Source organism: Paramormyrops kingsleyae, chromosome 17 (assembly GCF_048594095.1).
Source record: "Paramormyrops kingsleyae isolate MSU_618 chromosome 17, PKINGS_0.4, whole genome shotgun sequence".
NCBI lineage: Eukaryota > Metazoa > Chordata > Actinopteri > Osteoglossiformes > Mormyridae > Paramormyrops > Paramormyrops kingsleyae.
The window spans coordinates 76,374-95,267 of NC_132813.1; the positions used below are offsets into that span (position 1 = coordinate 76,374).

General features: G+C 46.7%; 1 long non-coding RNA gene across 2 annotated transcripts; it reads right to left on the bottom strand.

Moving 5' to 3' along the window:
* Positions 1-10,550: 10,550 nt before the first annotated feature.
* Positions 10,551-16,457, bottom strand: LOC140579270 (uncharacterized). 2 transcript variants are annotated; one of them, XR_011983363.1, is made up of 11 exons: positions 16,310-16,457; positions 15,527-15,612; positions 15,196-15,375; positions 14,413-14,498; positions 14,082-14,261; positions 13,299-13,384; positions 12,968-13,147; positions 12,185-12,270; positions 11,854-12,033; positions 11,071-11,156; positions 10,551-10,919 (listed from the first exon to the last, which is right to left on the bottom strand). It is a non-coding gene; the product is annotated as an uncharacterized lncRNA (long non-coding RNA). The 2 variants fall into 2 exon arrangements; XR_011983364.1 differs by lacking the exon at positions 11,854-12,033.
* Positions 16,458-18,894: the final 2,437 nt, after the last annotated feature.

Sequence of the window (18,894 nt, forward strand, 5' to 3'; positions counted from 1 at the left end):
TTTAAAGGGATGATGTGTTGGTGCGTAAGCGGGCTGATGCACCGATGAACCTGATTGATTGGCCAGTGCATTACTGTGTCCCTGGCATGCCAGGGTGCAGGCAGGGGTCTCGGCCCCTATTCATAAACCTAACCAGCCCGTGCCATCGAGGTTCATCAGCATACGCCTTCTTCGTGCCACCGTCAATTCTAAGGCCTAGTAGGCAATTACATGCCGGTTCCCTGATGAGCGCATGGCAGCGCGAAACACGTGTCGGGACCTGATCTAGGAATCCTATTTTGGAGCCAGATCTGGGTTACCACCTAGGTAATTACGTGTTGTTCTTGGCCTAGGCCCTAAGGCTAACTGCCAGGGCCCTAAACCTAAAACTCACCCCTGATACTAATCCTAAGGGTACTTTACCTTAGGATCCTAACCTTGGGGACCTGATACAGGATTCCTGTAAGTCTGGAACCTGATCACGGCTACCCATACTTAAATTATAGGCCTTAACCTAAACCATGCCCTAACCATAATCTTTAACAGGAAAGCTGCTTAGAGCCCTAAACCTAAACGCATCTGAGATGCCTAACCCCAAGGATAACTCACCTTGGGGCCCTAAACCTAAACACGCAACTGGGATGCCTAACCCTAAGGATAATTTACCTTAGGGCCCTAATCCTAAGACACCCCCAACCCTAAGGATAATTGACCTTAGGGCCTTAACCCCAAATACACCCCTAACCCTAAGGATAACTTACCTTAGGGCCCTAAACCTAAACTACACCTCTGATCCTAACCCTAAGGATAATTTACTTTGGGGTCCAAACCCTAAACTATTTTCAACCCTAAGTGCAACTGTACTTGGGGCCTCGAACCCATACACCCCTGATTGTAATCCAACTGGGTTACATCCCTTGGAGGGGGTTAATTATTTATATAATTCATAGTCTGGATATGTTTGATAATGATGGAGGGTTAAATAACTCCCATTATAAATATATTAACGTCCAAAGGGACTTTGAAAGTGTTGGAGGGTTAAATACCCCCATTATAAAAATGTTTAGTGTATAAAGTGACTTTTACAATGATGGAGGGTCAAATTACCCCCACATGTAAATGTATTAACACTTTATCTAATATAACGTTTAAGTATAAATATATCAAAGTCTAAAATGACTTTTAAAATCATTAATGCTTAAATAACCATTAAATATAATTATAGTAAGGTCTAGAATGACTTTTAAAATTGTGGAGGGTTAAATGACCCCCATATATAAAAACTGCTTTTCACTGTGCTCCCCTCATTTGCCTTAAGCCTCCGCAGAGGAAGGATGTGGGACACACTATATATTGGATGGATCAACTTTACAGGGGTTGTATTCTACTCTCTCACTGTGTCACCCTCATTCTCCTTAAGCCTCTACAGAGGAAGGATGCATGACACGACACTGGATGGATTAATTTTGTTGGGGCAATGTCTGTTTCTCTTTCTGTGTCACCTTCATTCTCCTTAAGCCTCTACTGAGGAAGGACGTGGGACACAAGGCTGCAGGTATTGGATTTCTTACTCTTTTTATACTGTGGAAGAAATAATAATATTATTTAACTAATGTTAGTGGAAAGGTGCTTGGCACTGGATGGCCTGATATCAGACCTGGGGAGGATTAATTCACCCCCCAGATATTGGATTGTGGAGGGTTTAATTAACTCCCACGCATAAATCTATGGAGGGTTTAAATAACTCCCATATTTAAAACTTTTCTATACTGTGTTACCCTAATCTCCCTAAAACCTCTGTAGAGGAAGGGTGTTGGGACACAGTGCTAATAGATTAGCTCCACTGGGATCGTGCTTGGCATAGGATGGCAATGGATTGAGTCTGGAGCTAACCCACATGCTGGGATGTGCCTCTGGGGGGCCCTCAGGTGAAAGTCCGTGCCGCAGGTGGTTGCCAGCCTATAGTGGGCGGTTTGCCAGATCTGGGAGAAGGCGGTCCGGCGTAGGCTGAGGTTAAAGGCCCACCACGCTGTGAACCACATTGGAATGCAGATCTGAGGGGGCAACATCCGATTTAGGCGAAACCCCATAACAAGGATGGACCGGGGTACTTTAGCTGCAGGGAAGGGCATAAACCTGTTGGCATCGTGTACTACTCCCTGTGTGGCTTTAACCCATATTGGCCTCCTGCTGCTGGGACTCTCCTGGACCTTCCATGTCGTCGTCGCCGCCGTCCCCTGGAGAAAACAAGGTAAAGATTGACATTTCTTACTATGGGGATAATTATGCATGTCCAAACCCTGTTTAAAGGGATGATGTGTTGGTGCGTAAGCGGGCTGATGCACCGATGAACCTGATTGATTGGCCAGTGCATTACTGTGTCCCTGGCATGCCAGGGTGCAGGCAGGGGTCTCGGCCCCTATTCATAAACCTAACCAGCCCGTGCCATCGAGGTTCATCAGCATACGCCTTCTTCGTGCCACCGTCAATTCTAAGGCCTAGTAGGCAATTACATGCCGGTTCCCTGATGAGCGCATGGCAGCGCGAAACACGTGTCGGGACCTGATCTAGGAATCCTATTTTGGAGCCAGATCTGGGTTACCACCTAGGTAATTACGTGTTGTTCTTGGCCTAGGCCCTAAGGCTAACTGCCAGGGCCCTAAACCTAAAACTCACCCCTGATACTAATCCTAAGGGTACTTTACCTTAGGATCCTAACCTTGGGGACCTGATACAGGATTCCTGTAAGTCTGGAACCTGATCACGGCTACCCATACTTAAATTATAGGCCTTAACCTAAACCATGCCCTAACCATAATCTTTAACAGGAAAGCTGCTTAGAGCCCTAAACCTAAACGCATCTGAGATGCCTAACCCCAAGGATAACTCACCTTGGGGCCCTAAACCTAAACACGCAACTGGGATGCCTAACCCTAAGGATAATTTACCTTAGGGCCCTAATCCTAAGACACCCCCAACCCTAAGGATAATTGACCTTAGGGCCTTAACCCCAAATACACCCCTAACCCTAAGGATAACTTACCTTAGGGCCCTAAACCTAAACTACACCTCTGATCCTAACCCTAAGGATAATTTACTTTGGGGTCCAAACCCTAAACTATTTTCAACCCTAAGTGCAACTGTACTTGGGGCCTCGAACCCATACACCCCTGATTGTAATCCAACTGGGTTACATCCCTTGGAGGGGGTTAATTATTTATATAATTCATAGTCTGGATATGTTTGATAATGATGGAGGGTTAAATAACTCCCATTATAAATATATTAACGTCCAAAGGGACTTTGAAAGTGTTGGAGGGTTAAATACCCCCATTATAAAAATGTTTAGTGTATAAAGTGACTTTTACAATGATGGAGGGTCAAATTACCCCCACATGTAAATGTATTAACACTTTATCTAATATAACGTTTAAGTATAAATATATCAAAGTCTAAAATGACTTTTAAAATCATTAATGCTTAAATAACCATTAAATATAATTATAGTAAGGTCTAGAATGACTTTTAAAATTGTGGAGGGTTAAATGACCCCCATATATAAAAACTGCTTTTCACTGTGCTCCCCTCATTTGCCTTAAGCCTCCGCAGAGGAAGGATGTGGGACACACTATATATTGGATGGATCAACTTTACAGGGGTTGTATTCTACTCTCTCACTGTGTCACCCTCATTCTCCTTAAGCCTCTACAGAGGAAGGATGCATGACACGACACTGGATGGATTAATTTTGTTGGGGCAATGTCTGTTTCTCTTTCTGTGTCACCTTCATTCTCCTTAAGCCTCTACTGAGGAAGGACGTGGGACACAAGGCTGCAGGTATTGGATTTCTTACTCTTTTTATACTGTGGAAGAAATAATAATATTATTTAACTAATGTTAGTGGAAAGGTGCTTGGCACTGGATGGCCTGATATCAGACCTGGGGAGGATTAATTCACCCCCCAGATATTGGATTGTGGAGGGTTTAATTAACTCCCACGCATAAATCTATGGAGGGTTTAAATAACTCCCATATTTAAAACTTTTCTATACTGTGTTACCCTAATCTCCCTAAAACCTCTGTAGAGGAAGGGTGTTGGGACACAGTGCTAATAGATTAGCTCCACTGGGATCGTGCTTGGCATAGGATGGCAATGGATTGAGTCTGGAGCTAACCCACATGCTGGGATGTGCCTCTGGGGGGCCCTCAGGTGAAAGTCCGTGCCGCAGGTGGTTGCCAGCCTATAGTGGGCGGTTTGCCAGATCTGGGAGAAGGCGGTCCGGCGTAGGCTGAGGTTAAAGGCCCACCACGCTGTGAACCACATTGGAATGCAGATCTGAGGGGGCAACATCCGATTTAGGCGAAACCCCATAACAAGGATGGACCGGGGTACTTTAGCTGCAGGGAAGGGCATAAACCTGTTGGCATCGTGTACTACTCCCTGTGTGGCTTTAACCCATATTGGCCTCCTGCTGCTGGGACTCTCCTGGACCTTCCATGTCGTCGTCGCCGCCGTCCCCTGGAGAAAACAAGGTAAAGATTGACATTTCTTACTATGGGGATAATTATGCATGTCCAAACCCTGTTTAAAGGGATGATGTGTTGGTGCGTAAGCGGGCTGATGCACCGATGAACCTGATTGATTGGCCAGTGCATTACTGTGTCCCTGGCATGCCAGGGTGCAGGCAGGGGTCTCGGCCCCTATTCATAAACCTAACCAGCCCGTGCCATCGAGGTTCATCAGCATACGCCTTCTTCGTGCCACCGTCAATTCTAAGGCCTAGTAGGCAATTACATGCCGGTTCCCTGATGAGCGCATGGCAGCGCGAAACACGTGTCGGGACCTGATCTAGGAATCCTATTTTGGAGCCAGATCTGGGTTACCACCTAGGTAATTACGTGTTGTTCTTGGCCTAGGCCCTAAGGCTAACTGCCAGGGCCCTAAACCTAAAACTCACCCCTGATACTAATCCTAAGGGTACTTTACCTTAGGATCCTAACCTTGGGGACCTGATACAGGATTCCTGTAAGTCTGGAACCTGATCACGGCTACCCATACTTAAATTATAGGCCTTAACCTAAACCATGCCCTAACCATAATCTTTAACAGGAAAGCTGCTTAGAGCCCTAAACCTAAACGCATCTGAGATGCCTAACCCCAAGGATAACTCACCTTGGGGCCCTAAACCTAAACACGCAACTGGGATGCCTAACCCTAAGGATAATTTACCTTAGGGCCCTAATCCTAAGACACCCCCAACCCTAAGGATAATTGACCTTAGGGCCTTAACCCCAAATACACCCCTAACCCTAAGGATAACTTACCTTAGGGCCCTAAACCTAAACTACACCTCTGATCCTAACCCTAAGGATAATTTACTTTGGGGTCCAAACCCTAAACTATTTTCAACCCTAAGTGCAACTGTACTTGGGGCCTCGAACCCATACACCCCTGATTGTAATCCAACTGGGTTACATCCCTTGGAGGGGGTTAATTATTTATATAATTCATAGTCTGGATATGTTTGATAATGATGGAGGGTTAAATAACTCCCATTATAAATATATTAACGTCCAAAGGGACTTTGAAAGTGTTGGAGGGTTAAATACCCCCATTATAAAAATGTTTAGTGTATAAAGTGACTTTTACAATGATGGAGGGTCAAATTACCCCCACATGTAAATGTATTAACACTTTATCTAATATAACGTTTAAGTATAAATATATCAAAGTCTAAAATGACTTTTAAAATCATTAATGCTTAAATAACCATTAAATATAATTATAGTAAGGTCTAGAATGACTTTTAAAATTGTGGAGGGTTAAATGACCCCCATATATAAAAACTGCTTTTCACTGTGCTCCCCTCATTTGCCTTAAGCCTCCGCAGAGGAAGGATGTGGGACACACTATATATTGGATGGATCAACTTTACAGGGGTTGTATTCTACTCTCTCACTGTGTCACCCTCATTCTCCTTAAGCCTCTACAGAGGAAGGATGCATGACACGACACTGGATGGATTAATTTTGTTGGGGCAATGTCTGTTTCTCTTTCTGTGTCACCTTCATTCTCCTTAAGCCTCTACTGAGGAAGGACGTGGGACACAAGGCTGCAGGTATTGGATTTCTTACTCTTTTTATACTGTGGAAGAAATAATAATATTATTTAACTAATGTTAGTGGAAAGGTGCTTGGCACTGGATGGCCTGATATCAGACCTGGGGAGGATTAATTCACCCCCCAGATATTGGATTGTGGAGGGTTTAATTAACTCCCACGCATAAATCTATGGAGGGTTTAAATAACTCCCATATTTAAAACTTTTCTATACTGTGTTACCCTAATCTCCCTAAAACCTCTGTAGAGGAAGGGTGTTGGGACACAGTGCTAATAGATTAGCTCCACTGGGATCGTGCTTGGCATAGGATGGCAATGGATTGAGTCTGGAGCTAACCCACATGCTGGGATGTGCCTCTGGGGGGCCCTCAGGTGAAAGTCCGTGCCGCAGGTGGTTGCCAGCCTATAGTGGGCGGTTTGCCAGATCTGGGAGAAGGCGGTCCGGCGTAGGCTGAGGTTAAAGGCCCACCACGCTGTGAACCACATTGGAATGCAGATCTGAGGGGGCAACATCCGATTTAGGCGAAACCCCATAACAAGGATGGACCGGGGTACTTTAGCTGCAGGGAAGGGCATAAACCTGTTGGCATCGTGTACTACTCCCTGTGTGGCTTTAACCCATATTGGCCTCCTGCTGCTGGGACTCTCCTGGACCTTCCATGTCGTCGTCGCCGCCGTCCCCTGGAGAAAACAAGGTAAAGATTGACATTTCTTACTATGGGGATAATTATGCATGTCCAAACCCTGTTTAAAGGGATGATGTGTTGGTGCGTAAGCGGGCTGATGCACCGATGAACCTGATTGATTGGCCAGTGCATTACTGTGTCCCTGGCATGCCAGGGTGCAGGCAGGGGTCTCGGCCCCTATTCATAAACCTAACCAGCCCGTGCCATCGAGGTTCATCAGCATACGCCTTCTTCGTGCCACCGTCAATTCTAAGGCCTAGTAGGCAATTACATGCCGGTTCCCTGATGAGCGCATGGCAGCGCGAAACACGTGTCGGGACCTGATCTAGGAATCCTATTTTGGAGCCAGATCTGGGTTACCACCTAGGTAATTACGTGTTGTTCTTGGCCTAGGCCCTAAGGCTAACTGCCAGGGCCCTAAACCTAAAACTCACCCCTGATACTAATCCTAAGGGTACTTTACCTTAGGATCCTAACCTTGGGGACCTGATACAGGATTCCTGTAAGTCTGGAACCTGATCACGGCTACCCATACTTAAATTATAGGCCTTAACCTAAACCATGCCCTAACCATAATCTTTAACAGGAAAGCTGCTTAGAGCCCTAAACCTAAACGCATCTGAGATGCCTAACCCCAAGGATAACTCACCTTGGGGCCCTAAACCTAAACACGCAACTGGGATGCCTAACCCTAAGGATAATTTACCTTAGGGCCCTAATCCTAAGACACCCCCAACCCTAAGGATAATTGACCTTAGGGCCTTAACCCCAAATACACCCCTAACCCTAAGGATAACTTACCTTAGGGCCCTAAACCTAAACTACACCTCTGATCCTAACCCTAAGGATAATTTACTTTGGGGTCCAAACCCTAAACTATTTTCAACCCTAAGTGCAACTGTACTTGGGGCCTCGAACCCATACACCCCTGATTGTAATCCAACTGGGTTACATCCCTTGGAGGGGGTTAATTATTTATATAATTCATAGTCTGGATATGTTTGATAATGATGGAGGGTTAAATAACTCCCATTATAAATATATTAACGTCCAAAGGGACTTTGAAAGTGTTGGAGGGTTAAATACCCCCATTATAAAAATGTTTAGTGTATAAAGTGACTTTTACAATGATGGAGGGTCAAATTACCCCCACATGTAAATGTATTAACACTTTATCTAATATAACGTTTAAGTATAAATATATCAAAGTCTAAAATGACTTTTAAAATCATTAATGCTTAAATAACCATTAAATATAATTATAGTAAGGTCTAGAATGACTTTTAAAATTGTGGAGGGTTAAATGACCCCCATATATAAAAACTGCTTTTCACTGTGCTCCCCTCATTTGCCTTAAGCCTCCGCAGAGGAAGGATGTGGGACACACTATATATTGGATGGATCAACTTTACAGGGGTTGTATTCTACTCTCTCACTGTGTCACCCTCATTCTCCTTAAGCCTCTACAGAGGAAGGATGCATGACACGACACTGGATGGATTAATTTTGTTGGGGCAATGTCTGTTTCTCTTTCTGTGTCACCTTCATTCTCCTTAAGCCTCTACTGAGGAAGGACGTGGGACACAAGGCTGCAGGTATTGGATTTCTTACTCTTTTTATACTGTGGAAGAAATAATAATATTATTTAACTAATGTTAGTGGAAAGGTGCTTGGCACTGGATGGCCTGATATCAGACCTGGGGAGGATTAATTCACCCCCCAGATATTGGATTGTGGAGGGTTTAATTAACTCCCACGCATAAATCTATGGAGGGTTTAAATAACTCCCATATTTAAAACTTTTCTATACTGTGTTACCCTAATCTCCCTAAAACCTCTGTAGAGGAAGGGTGTTGGGACACAGTGCTAATAGATTAGCTCCACTGGGATCGTGCTTGGCATAGGATGGCAATGGATTGAGTCTGGAGCTAACCCACATGCTGGGATGTGCCTCTGGGGGGCCCTCAGGTGAAAGTCCGTGCCGCAGGTGGTTGCCAGCCTATAGTGGGCGGTTTGCCAGATCTGGGAGAAGGCGGTCCGGCGTAGGCTGAGGTTAAAGGCCCACCACGCTGTGAACCACATTGGAATGCAGATCTGAGGGGGCAACATCCGATTTAGGCGAAACCCCATAACAAGGATGGACCGGGGTACTTTAGCTGCAGGGAAGGGCATAAACCTGTTGGCATCGTGTACTACTCCCTGTGTGGCTTTAACCCATATTGGCCTCCTGCTGCTGGGACTCTCCTGGACCTTCCATGTCGTCGTCGCCGCCGTCCCCTGGAGAAAACAAGGTAAAGATTGACATTTCTTACTATGGGGATAATTATGCATGTCCAAACCCTGTTTAAAGGGATGATGTGTTGGTGCGTAAGCGGGCTGATGCACCGATGAACCTGATTGATTGGCCAGTGCATTACTGTGTCCCTGGCATGCCAGGGTGCAGGCAGGGGTCTCGGCCCCTATTCATAAACCTAACCCTAACCCTAACCCTAACCCTAACCCTAACCCTAACCCTAACCCTAACCCTCTTCTTCCAGGTTTCTTTCCTCCCCTCTTTCCTCTTTTTCTTTCTTTTTCTTTTCCTTAATCTTAGGATTATCTTTTTCATAACCCCAAGACCCCCTCTCTTCCTAACCCCAAGACCCCCTCTCTTCCTAACCCCAAGACCCCTTCTCTTCCTAACCCCAAGACCCCCTCTCTTCCTAACCCCAGGATCCCCCCTCTCTCTCCCTAACCCTAAGACCCCCCCTCCCTCCAACCTTAGGACCCCCCTTCTTTCTAACCCTAGGACCCTCCCTCTCTCTAACCCTAAGATCCCCCCTCTCTCTAACCCTAAGAACTTTCCCCCCCCCCCCCTCTAACCCTAAGACTCCCCCCCTTTTCCCTAAGACCCCCCCTCTCTTCCTAACCCTAAGACCCCCCCTCTCTTCCCAACCCCAAGACCCCCGCTCTCCTCCTAACCCTAAGACCCTCTCTGTTTCCCTTACCTTAAGACCCCTCTTTTACTTACCATTAATACTTACCTGAACCTGTATTTTAGATGTTTGCTTCATCATTATTCTGTTTTACTTACCTCTTAGTTGGTTTAATTATTTATTTTTGATTACAACTACCAGCAGGGGGCATAACATTGGTATCAGGAATACTACTGTCATTAGATACCATTCCAGGTTTTACCTGGATGGATCAACAGAAAAATAAATGAGAATTAATCTAAATAGAAATGTACTTACCTTTTGATATCTTGACTACCTTATACTTACCTTCCAGGACTATAGTCATCCAGGTCGTCGTCTCCGCCGTCATCGTCGTCACCGCCGTCACCGTCGTTTCCGTTATTAAGGTCACCATCACCTAGAATAACCCCCACTAGAGGGTCTTTCCTCCTACAAAAAAATAATGAATATATAAGGACAAGGGAACAGTGCTGCCAGTGCACCATAAAACACTATAAGTGTTGTTTTAAACAGTAATCTTTACCTTAACCTAACCATAACCCTAACCCTAACCCTAACCCTAACCCTAACCCTAACCCTAACCCCTAACCCTAACCCTAACCCTAACCCTAACCCTAACCCTAACCCCTAACCCTAACCCTAACCCTAACCCTAACCCTAACCCTAACCCCAAACCTCACCTAAACCCTAACCTTAACCTCTCCCCTACCCTAAGGCTAATTTAGCCGGGTCCCTAACCCCAAGACCCCCACAACCCCCTGACCATAAGGCCAGTCGGCCGGGTCTCTAATCCCAAGATCCCCCTATCCTAAGGCTCATTCTAGCCGGATCCCTAACCCTAACACCATATCCCAACTTTTTCCCTCTATATATATTGAATCCCCCACTGTGTCCCTGCCATAATCATCTGACTTCCGTGGAGGAAGGAAGCAGGACACAGTGCTGGTGTGATTCAATATATTTATTCATAATTCGGACTAGATGGATGTGGATTGACCTTGGGGGGTTCTCTGGGACATTTCATGGTACCCCATCCGGGGGGCCCCGGGGAGGGATACGATGTCACGGTAAGTCGCCATGTTCCCTTGGGCCAGTGTTGTTGAGGGCCAACACTGTGAAACCCTGTAGGAGGGATGAAAGGCCAGTGCGCCATATACGGCTAAATTGCCATTATAACCTGAAAAGGAATCAAGGACCAGTGAGTCAAAGTCAAAGGGCTAAATTGCCATTATAAAGGACCAGTGAGTCAAAGTCATAGGGCTAAATTGCCATTATAACCTGAAAAGGATCAAAGACCAGTGTGTCATACTTATAGGGCTAATACTTACCTTGTTGGCGTCGTCGCTCTCCCAAATGTTTCCTCCGGACGGTCCTGGTGTCTTCGGGTCCTCCTCGGATCTTCTCTCCATCACCCCTGCAAAAAAGAAAAAGGATTAGACACATTAATAATTAAAGCCCCAGTTGGGGAATGATTGGGGGGCGCGTAAGCGGGTGGATGCATGGGCCCGAATTGGCCAGTGCATTTCTGTGGCCCTGGGACGCTGGGGTCACAGGCCCTGGGGTTTCTAACCCCGACTTATAACCCTAACCAGCCCGTGCCATTCGGGCCCATTACCATCCACCTTCTTCGCGCCACCACCAAGGATTACGCCTATTCAGGCCTTAATTAATTTTTTCGCCGGCTCCCTGATGACGGCATGGCAGCCAGAAACGCGTTGGAGCCTGACCTTGTAACCTAAATTTGGACAGGTCAGTGACTACCAAATTATAATCTAAATTAGGCCCAAACCTCACCTAAACCCTAACCTTAACCTCTCCCCTACCCTAAGGCTAATTTAGCCGGGTCCCTAACCCCAAGACCCCCACAACCCCCTGACCATAAGGCCAGTCGGCCGGGTCTCTAATCCCAAGATCCCCCTATCCTAAGGCTCATTCTAGCCGGATCCCTAACCCTAACACCATATCCCAACTTTTTCCCTCTATATATATTGAATCCCCCACTGTGTCCCTGCCATAATCATCTGACTTCCGTGGAGGAAGGAAGCAGGACACAGTGCTGGTGTGATTCAATATATTTATTCATAATTCGGACTAGATGGATGTGGATTGACCTTGGGGGGTTCTCTGGGACATTTCATGGTACCCCATCCGGGGGGCCCCGGGGAGGGATACGATGTCACGGTAAGTCGCCATGTTCCCTTGGGCCAGTGTTGTTGAGGGCCAACACTGTGAAACCCTGTAGGAGGGATGAAAGGCCAGTGCGCCATATACGGCTAAATTGCCATTATAACCTGAAAAGGAATCAAGGACCAGTGAGTCAAAGTCAAAGGGCTAAATTGCCATTATAAAGGACCAGTGAGTCAAAGTCATAGGGCTAAATTGCCATTATAACCTGAAAAGGATCAAAGACCAGTGTGTCATACTTATAGGGCTAATACTTACCTTGTTGGCGTCGTCGCTCTCCCAAATGTTTCCTCCGGACGGTCCTGGTGTCTTCGGGTCCTCCTCGGATCTTCTCTCCATCACCCCTGCAAAAAAGAAAAAGGATTAGACACATTAATAATTAAAGCCCCAGTTGGGGAATGATTGGGGGGCGCGTAAGCGGGTGGATGCATGGGCCCGAATTGGCCAGTGCATTTCTGTGGCCCTGGGACGCTGGGGTCACAGGCCCTGGGGTTTCTAACCCCGACTTATAACCCTAACCAGCCCGTGCCATTCGGGCCCATTACCATCCACCTTCTTCGCGCCACCACCAAGGATTACGCCTATTCAGGCCTTAATTAATTTTTTCGCCGGCTCCCTGATGACGGCATGGCAGCCAGAAACGCGTTGGAGCCTGACCTTGTAACCTAAATTTGGACAGGTCAGTGACTACCAAATTATAATCTAAATTAGGCCCAAACCTCACCTAAACCCTAACCTTAACCTCTCCCCTACCCTAAGGCTAATTTAGCCGGGTCCCTAACCCCAAGACCCCCACAACCCCCTGACCATAAGGCCAGTCGGCCGGGTCTCTAATCCCAAGATCCCCCTATCCTAAGGCTCATTCTAGCCGGATCCCTAACCCTAACACCATATCCCAACTTTTTCCCTCTATATATATTGAATCCCCCACTGTGTCCCTGCCATAATCATCTGACTTCCGTGGAGGAAGGAAGCAGGACACAGTGCTGGTGTGATTCAATATATTTATTCATAATTCGGACTAGATGGATGTGGATTGACCTTGGGGGGTTCTCTGGGACATTTCATGGTACCCCATCCGGGGGGCCCCGGGGAGGGATACGATGTCACGGTAAGTCGCCATGTTCCCTTGGGCCAGTGTTGTTGAGGGCCAACACTGTGAAACCCTGTAGGAGGGATGAAAGGCCAGTGCGCCATATACGGCTAAATTGCCATTATAACCTGAAAAGGAATCAAGGACCAGTGAGTCAAAGTCAAAGGGCTAAATTGCCATTATAAAGGACCAGTGAGTCAAAGTCATAGGGCTAAATTGCCATTATAACCTGAAAAGGATCAAAGACCAGTGTGTCATACTTATAGGGCTAATACTTACCTTGTTGGCGTCGTCGCTCTCCCAAATGTTTCCTCCGGACGGTCCTGGTGTCTTCGGGTCCTCCTCGGATCTTCTCTCCATCACCCCTGCAAAAAAGAAAAAGGATTAGACACATTAATAATTAAAGCCCCAGTTGGGGAATGATTGGGGGGCGCGTAAGCGGGTGGATGCATGGGCCCGAATTGGCCAGTGCATTTCTGTGGCCCTGGGACGCTGGGGTCACAGGCCCTGGGGTTTCTAACCCCGACTTATAACCCTAACCAGCCCGTGCCATTCGGGCCCATTACCATCCACCTTCTTCGCGCCACCACCAAGGATTACGCCTATTCAGGCCTTAATTAATTTTTTCGCCGGCTCCCTGATGACGGCATGGCAGCCAGAAACGCGTTGGAGCCTGACCTTGTAACCTAAATTTGGACAGGTCAGTGACTACCAAATTATAATCTAAATTAGGCCCAAACCTCACCTAAACCCTAACCTTAACCTCTCCCCTACCCTAAGGCTAATTTAGCCGGGTCCCTAACCCCAAGACCCCCACAACCCCCTGACCATAAGGCCAGTCGGCCGGGTCTCTAATCCCAAGATCCCCCTATCCTAAGGCTCATTCTAGCCGGATCCCTAACCCTAACACCATATCCCAACTTTTTCCCTCTATATATATTGAATCCCCCACTGTGTCCCTGCCATAATCATCTGACTTCCGTGGAGGAAGGAAGCAGGACACAGTGCTGGTGTGATTCAATATATTTATTCATAATTCGGACTAGATGGATGTGGATTGACCTTGGGGGGTTCTCTGGGACATTTCATGGTACCCCATCCGGGGGGCCCCGGGGAGGGATACGATGTCACGGTAAGTCGCCATGTTCCCTTGGGCCAGTGTTGTTGAGGGCCAACACTGTGAAACCCTGTAGGAGGGATGAAAGGCCAGTGCGCCATATACGGCTAAATTGCCATTATAACCTGAAAAGGAATCAAGGACCAGTGAGTCAAAGTCAAAGGGCTAAATTGCCATTATAAAGGACCAGTGAGTCAAAGTCATAGGGCTAAATTGCCATTATAACCTGAAAAGGATCAAAGACCAGTGTGTCATACTTATAGGGCTAATACTTACCTTGTTGGCGTCGTCGCTCTCCCAAATGTTTCCTCCGGACGGTCCTGGTGTCTTCGGGTCCTCCTCGGATCTTCTCTCCATCACCCCTGCAAAAAAGAAAAAGGATTAGACACATTAATAATTAAAGCCCCAGTTGGGGAATGATTGGGGGGCGCGTAAGCGGGTGGATGCATGGGCCCGAATTGGCCAGTGCATTTCTGTGGCCCTGGGACGCTGGGGTCACAGGCCCTGGGGTTTCTAACCCCGACTTATAACCCTAACCAGCCCGTGCCATTCGGGCCCATTACCATCCACCTTCTTCGCGCCACCACCAAGGATTACGCCTATTCAGGCCTTAATTAATTTTTTCGCCGGCTCCCTGATGACGGCATGGCAGCCAGAAACGCGTTGGAGCCTGACCTTGTAACCTAAATTTGGACAGGTCAGTGACTACCAAATTATAATCTAAATTAGGCCCAAACCTCACCTAAACCCTAACCTTAACCTCTCCCCTACCCTAAGGCTAATTTAGCCGGGTCCCTAACCCCAAGACCCCCACAACCCCCTGACCATAAGGCCAGTCGGCCGGGTCTCTAATCCCAAGATCCCCCTATCCTAAGGCTCATTCTAGCCGGATCCCTAACCCTAACACCATATCCCAACTTTTTCCCTCTATATATATTGAATCCCCCACTGTGTCCCTGCCATAATCATCTGACTTCCGTGGAGGAAGGAAGCAGGACACAGTGCTGGTGTGATTCAATATATTTATTCATAATTCGGACTAGATGGATGTGGATTGACCTTGGGGGGTTCTCTGGGACATTTCATGGTACCCCATCCGGGGGGCCCCGGGGAGGGATACGATGTCACGGTAAGTCGCCATGTTCCCTTGGGCCAGTGTTGTTGAGGGCCAACACTGTGAAACCCTGTAGGAGGGATGAAAGGCCAGTGCGCCATATACGGCTAAATTGCCATTATAACCTGAAAAGGAATCAAGGACCAGTGAGTCAAAGTCAAAGGGCTAAATTGCCATTATAAAGGACCAGTGAGTCAAAGTCATAGGGCTAAATTGCCATTATAACCTGAAAAGGATCAAAGACCAGTGTGTCATACTTATAGGGCTAATACTTACCTTGTTGGCGTCGTCGCTCTCCCAAATGTTTCCTCCGGACGGTCCTGGTGTCTTCGGGTCCTCCTCGGATCTTCTCTCCATCACCCCTGCAAAAAAGAAAAAGGATTAGACACATTAATAATTAAAGCCCCAGTTGGGGAATGATTGGGGGGCGCGTAAGCGGGTGGATGCATGGGCCCGAATTGGCCAGTGCATTTCTGTGGCCCTGGGACGCTGGGGTCACAGGCCCTGGGGTTTCTAACCCCGACTTATAACCCTAACCAGCCCGTGCCATTCGGGCCCATTACCATCCACCTTCTTCGCGCCACCACCAAGGATTACGCCTATTCAGGCCTTAATTAATTTTTTCGCCGGCTCCCTGATGACGGCATGGCAGCCAGAAACGCGTTGGAGCCTGACCTTGTAACCTAAATTTGGACAGGTCAGTGACTACCAAATTATAATCTAAATTAGGCCCAAACCTCACCTAAACCCTAACCTTAACCTCTCCCCTACCCTAAGGCTAATTTAGCCGGGTCCCTAACCCCAAGACCCCCACAACCCCCTGACCATAAGGCCAGTCGGCCGGGTCTCTAATCCCAAGATCCCCCTATCCTAAGGCTCATTCTAGCCGGATCCCTAACCCTAACACCATATCCCAACTTTTTCCCTCTATATATATTGAATCCCCCACTGTGTCCCTGCCATAATCATCTGACTTCCGTGGAGGAAGGAAGCAGGACACAGTGCTGGTGTGATTCAATATATTTATTCATAATTCGGACTAGATGGATGTGGATTGACCTTGGGGGGTTCTCTGGGACATTTCATGGTACCCCATCCGGGGGGCCCCGGGGAGGGATACGATGTCACGGTAAGTCGCCATGTTCCCTTGGGCCAGTGTTGTTGAGGGCCAACACTGTGAAACCCTGTAGGAGGGATGAAAGGCCAGTGCGCCATATACGGCTAAATTGCCATTATAACCTGAAAAGGAATCAAGGACCAGTGAGTCAAAGTCAAAGGGCTAAATTGCCATTATAAAGGACCAGTGAGTCAAAGTCATAGGGCTAAATTGCCATTATAACCTGAAAAGGATCAAAGACCAGTGTGTCATACTTATAGGGCTAATACTTACCTTGTTGGCGTCGTCGCTCTCCCAAATGTTTCCTCCGGACGGTCCTGGTGTCTTCGGGTCCTCCTCGGATCTTCTCTCCATCACCCCTGCAAAAAAGAAAAAGGATTAGACACATTAATAATTAAAGCCCCAGTTGGGGAATGATTGGGGGGCGCGTAAGCGGGTGGATGCATGGGCCCGAATTGGCCAGTGCATTTCTGTGGCCCTGGGACGCTGGGGTCACAGGCCCTGGGGTTTCTAACCCCGACTTATAACCCTAACCCTAACCCTAACCCTAACCCTAACCCTAACCCTAAACCCTAACCCTAACCCTAACCCTAACCCTAACCCCTCTTTTACTTACCATTAATACTTACCTGAACCTGTATTTTAGATGTATGCTTCATCATTATTCTGTTTTACTTACCTCTCAGTTGGTTTAATTCTTTATTTGATTACAACTACCAGCAGGGGGCATAACATTGGTATCAGGAATACTACTGTCATTAGATACCATTCCAGGCTTTACCTGGATGGATCAACAGAAAAATAAATAATAATTAATTTAAATAGAAATGTACTTACCTTTTGATATCTTGACTACCTTATACTTACCTTCCAGGACTTTAGTCATCCAGGTCGTCGTCTCCGCCGTCATCGTCGTCACCGCCGTTACTGTCTTTTCCGTTAATAAGGTCACCATCACCTAGAATAACCCCCATTAGAGGGTCTTTCCTCCTACAAAAAAAGTAATGGATATATAAGGACAAGGGAATAGTGCTGCCAGTGCACCATAAAACACTATACGTGTTGTTTTAAACAGTAATCTTTACCTTAAACCTAACCTAGCCAGTGCCACTATCCCAGTCCAATTTAAATCATCTATACACACAGTAGGAGGGGAATAGAATGATCAGGGGTGGGGGATTGATGGGAAGCAAGCCATCATCATTGGTCACATTTAAGGTCACATGACAGTGACATCACAAACAGCTACAGCTGCACAGCATTTAAGGAATGGGTTTCTAATGCCGGTCAGTTCAGTCCCCTGATGAAGCATCGACGATGCGAAACGTTGGGACTTTTTATTTATGAGTTTTAAAAGCTTCTTTGGGAGCAGTGTAGCCATTTTATTTTCTTTAATAAAGTATCTTCTTTTAATCTAAACTATTGCAAACCAACCTGGGGAAGCTAAACAAGCAAGGCCAAAGCACAGTAATATACTACCACTTCAGTGCCCAAGGACGTGGAGGATTACTCAAGGATCACCTGGACTATTGGGACTAAGTAAAACTCACCTGAGGATCCGGTAGCGTCTTGTGTTTCTCTCCAAAAGCAGCCAAGGAATATTCAGTTCAAGAAGAAGGCCTAATCATAAGGCCTAGGCCTAGAAGAGGCCTACTCACCTTTGCTTTCCAGGGAGAACCAGACGACCCAGGAGAGAACCACTGGAGTTGAATCCACACTGGACTGAGGTTGGATAGCTACTTTATTACTGTGTATTGAAAGGATTGGTTTGCAATGATGATTTCAGGAGAGGATGGTTATACTGTTTTAGCAGGGCTCATGGATAGGGATACCGGCAGCCATACAATCAACACAGCACTTACAGGCCTAGATAAGCAGATCACTAAGGCCTATTTTAAATTAATTCAAACAACACATCACTTAATGACGGTGGAGGGGTCACTACTCACCAACACACTTCCAGCAGGCATGGTAAAACAGGTTAGAAAACTCACACAGTTTATTAAACCAGCGGTCCCCACAAGTAATACAACAGCCAAAATAATAGCTAATACTCACCTATGGATGACCAACAATATGGAGATTCTGCTAGAACATTATACGCAAGGTAGACAATCACTTTTAACTATGATAGATTCATTTAAACAAAGGGAATGGGAAATAGCCAACCATTGGGCCAGGAAAAGGTACCATAAAAAACTAAAAATGGAAGTTTTAAACAAAACAAAAGGTATTATTCTGGCCCATCTAAAAGTAAGGTCGGATGCTAGCATGGTCACTAATCAGGGAAATGTACCTTTTAGGATCAGTCCTCCCGAGACGGGCAGAGTTAATCCAGGTGGAACAGGGGAAAAGGAACTACAGTTCCCAGAAGCACCTGACGGTGAGACCCTGATTCATAGGCCTTCTACAGGCCTAAGGTTAAATTGTACCTCACACAATTCTAGTGATGAGGTGATCAACAATTCTCTCAACCTGAGCATTGACAATGTTTTGCCTAATTTTACTCTTCTAGGTTCCCCTACCC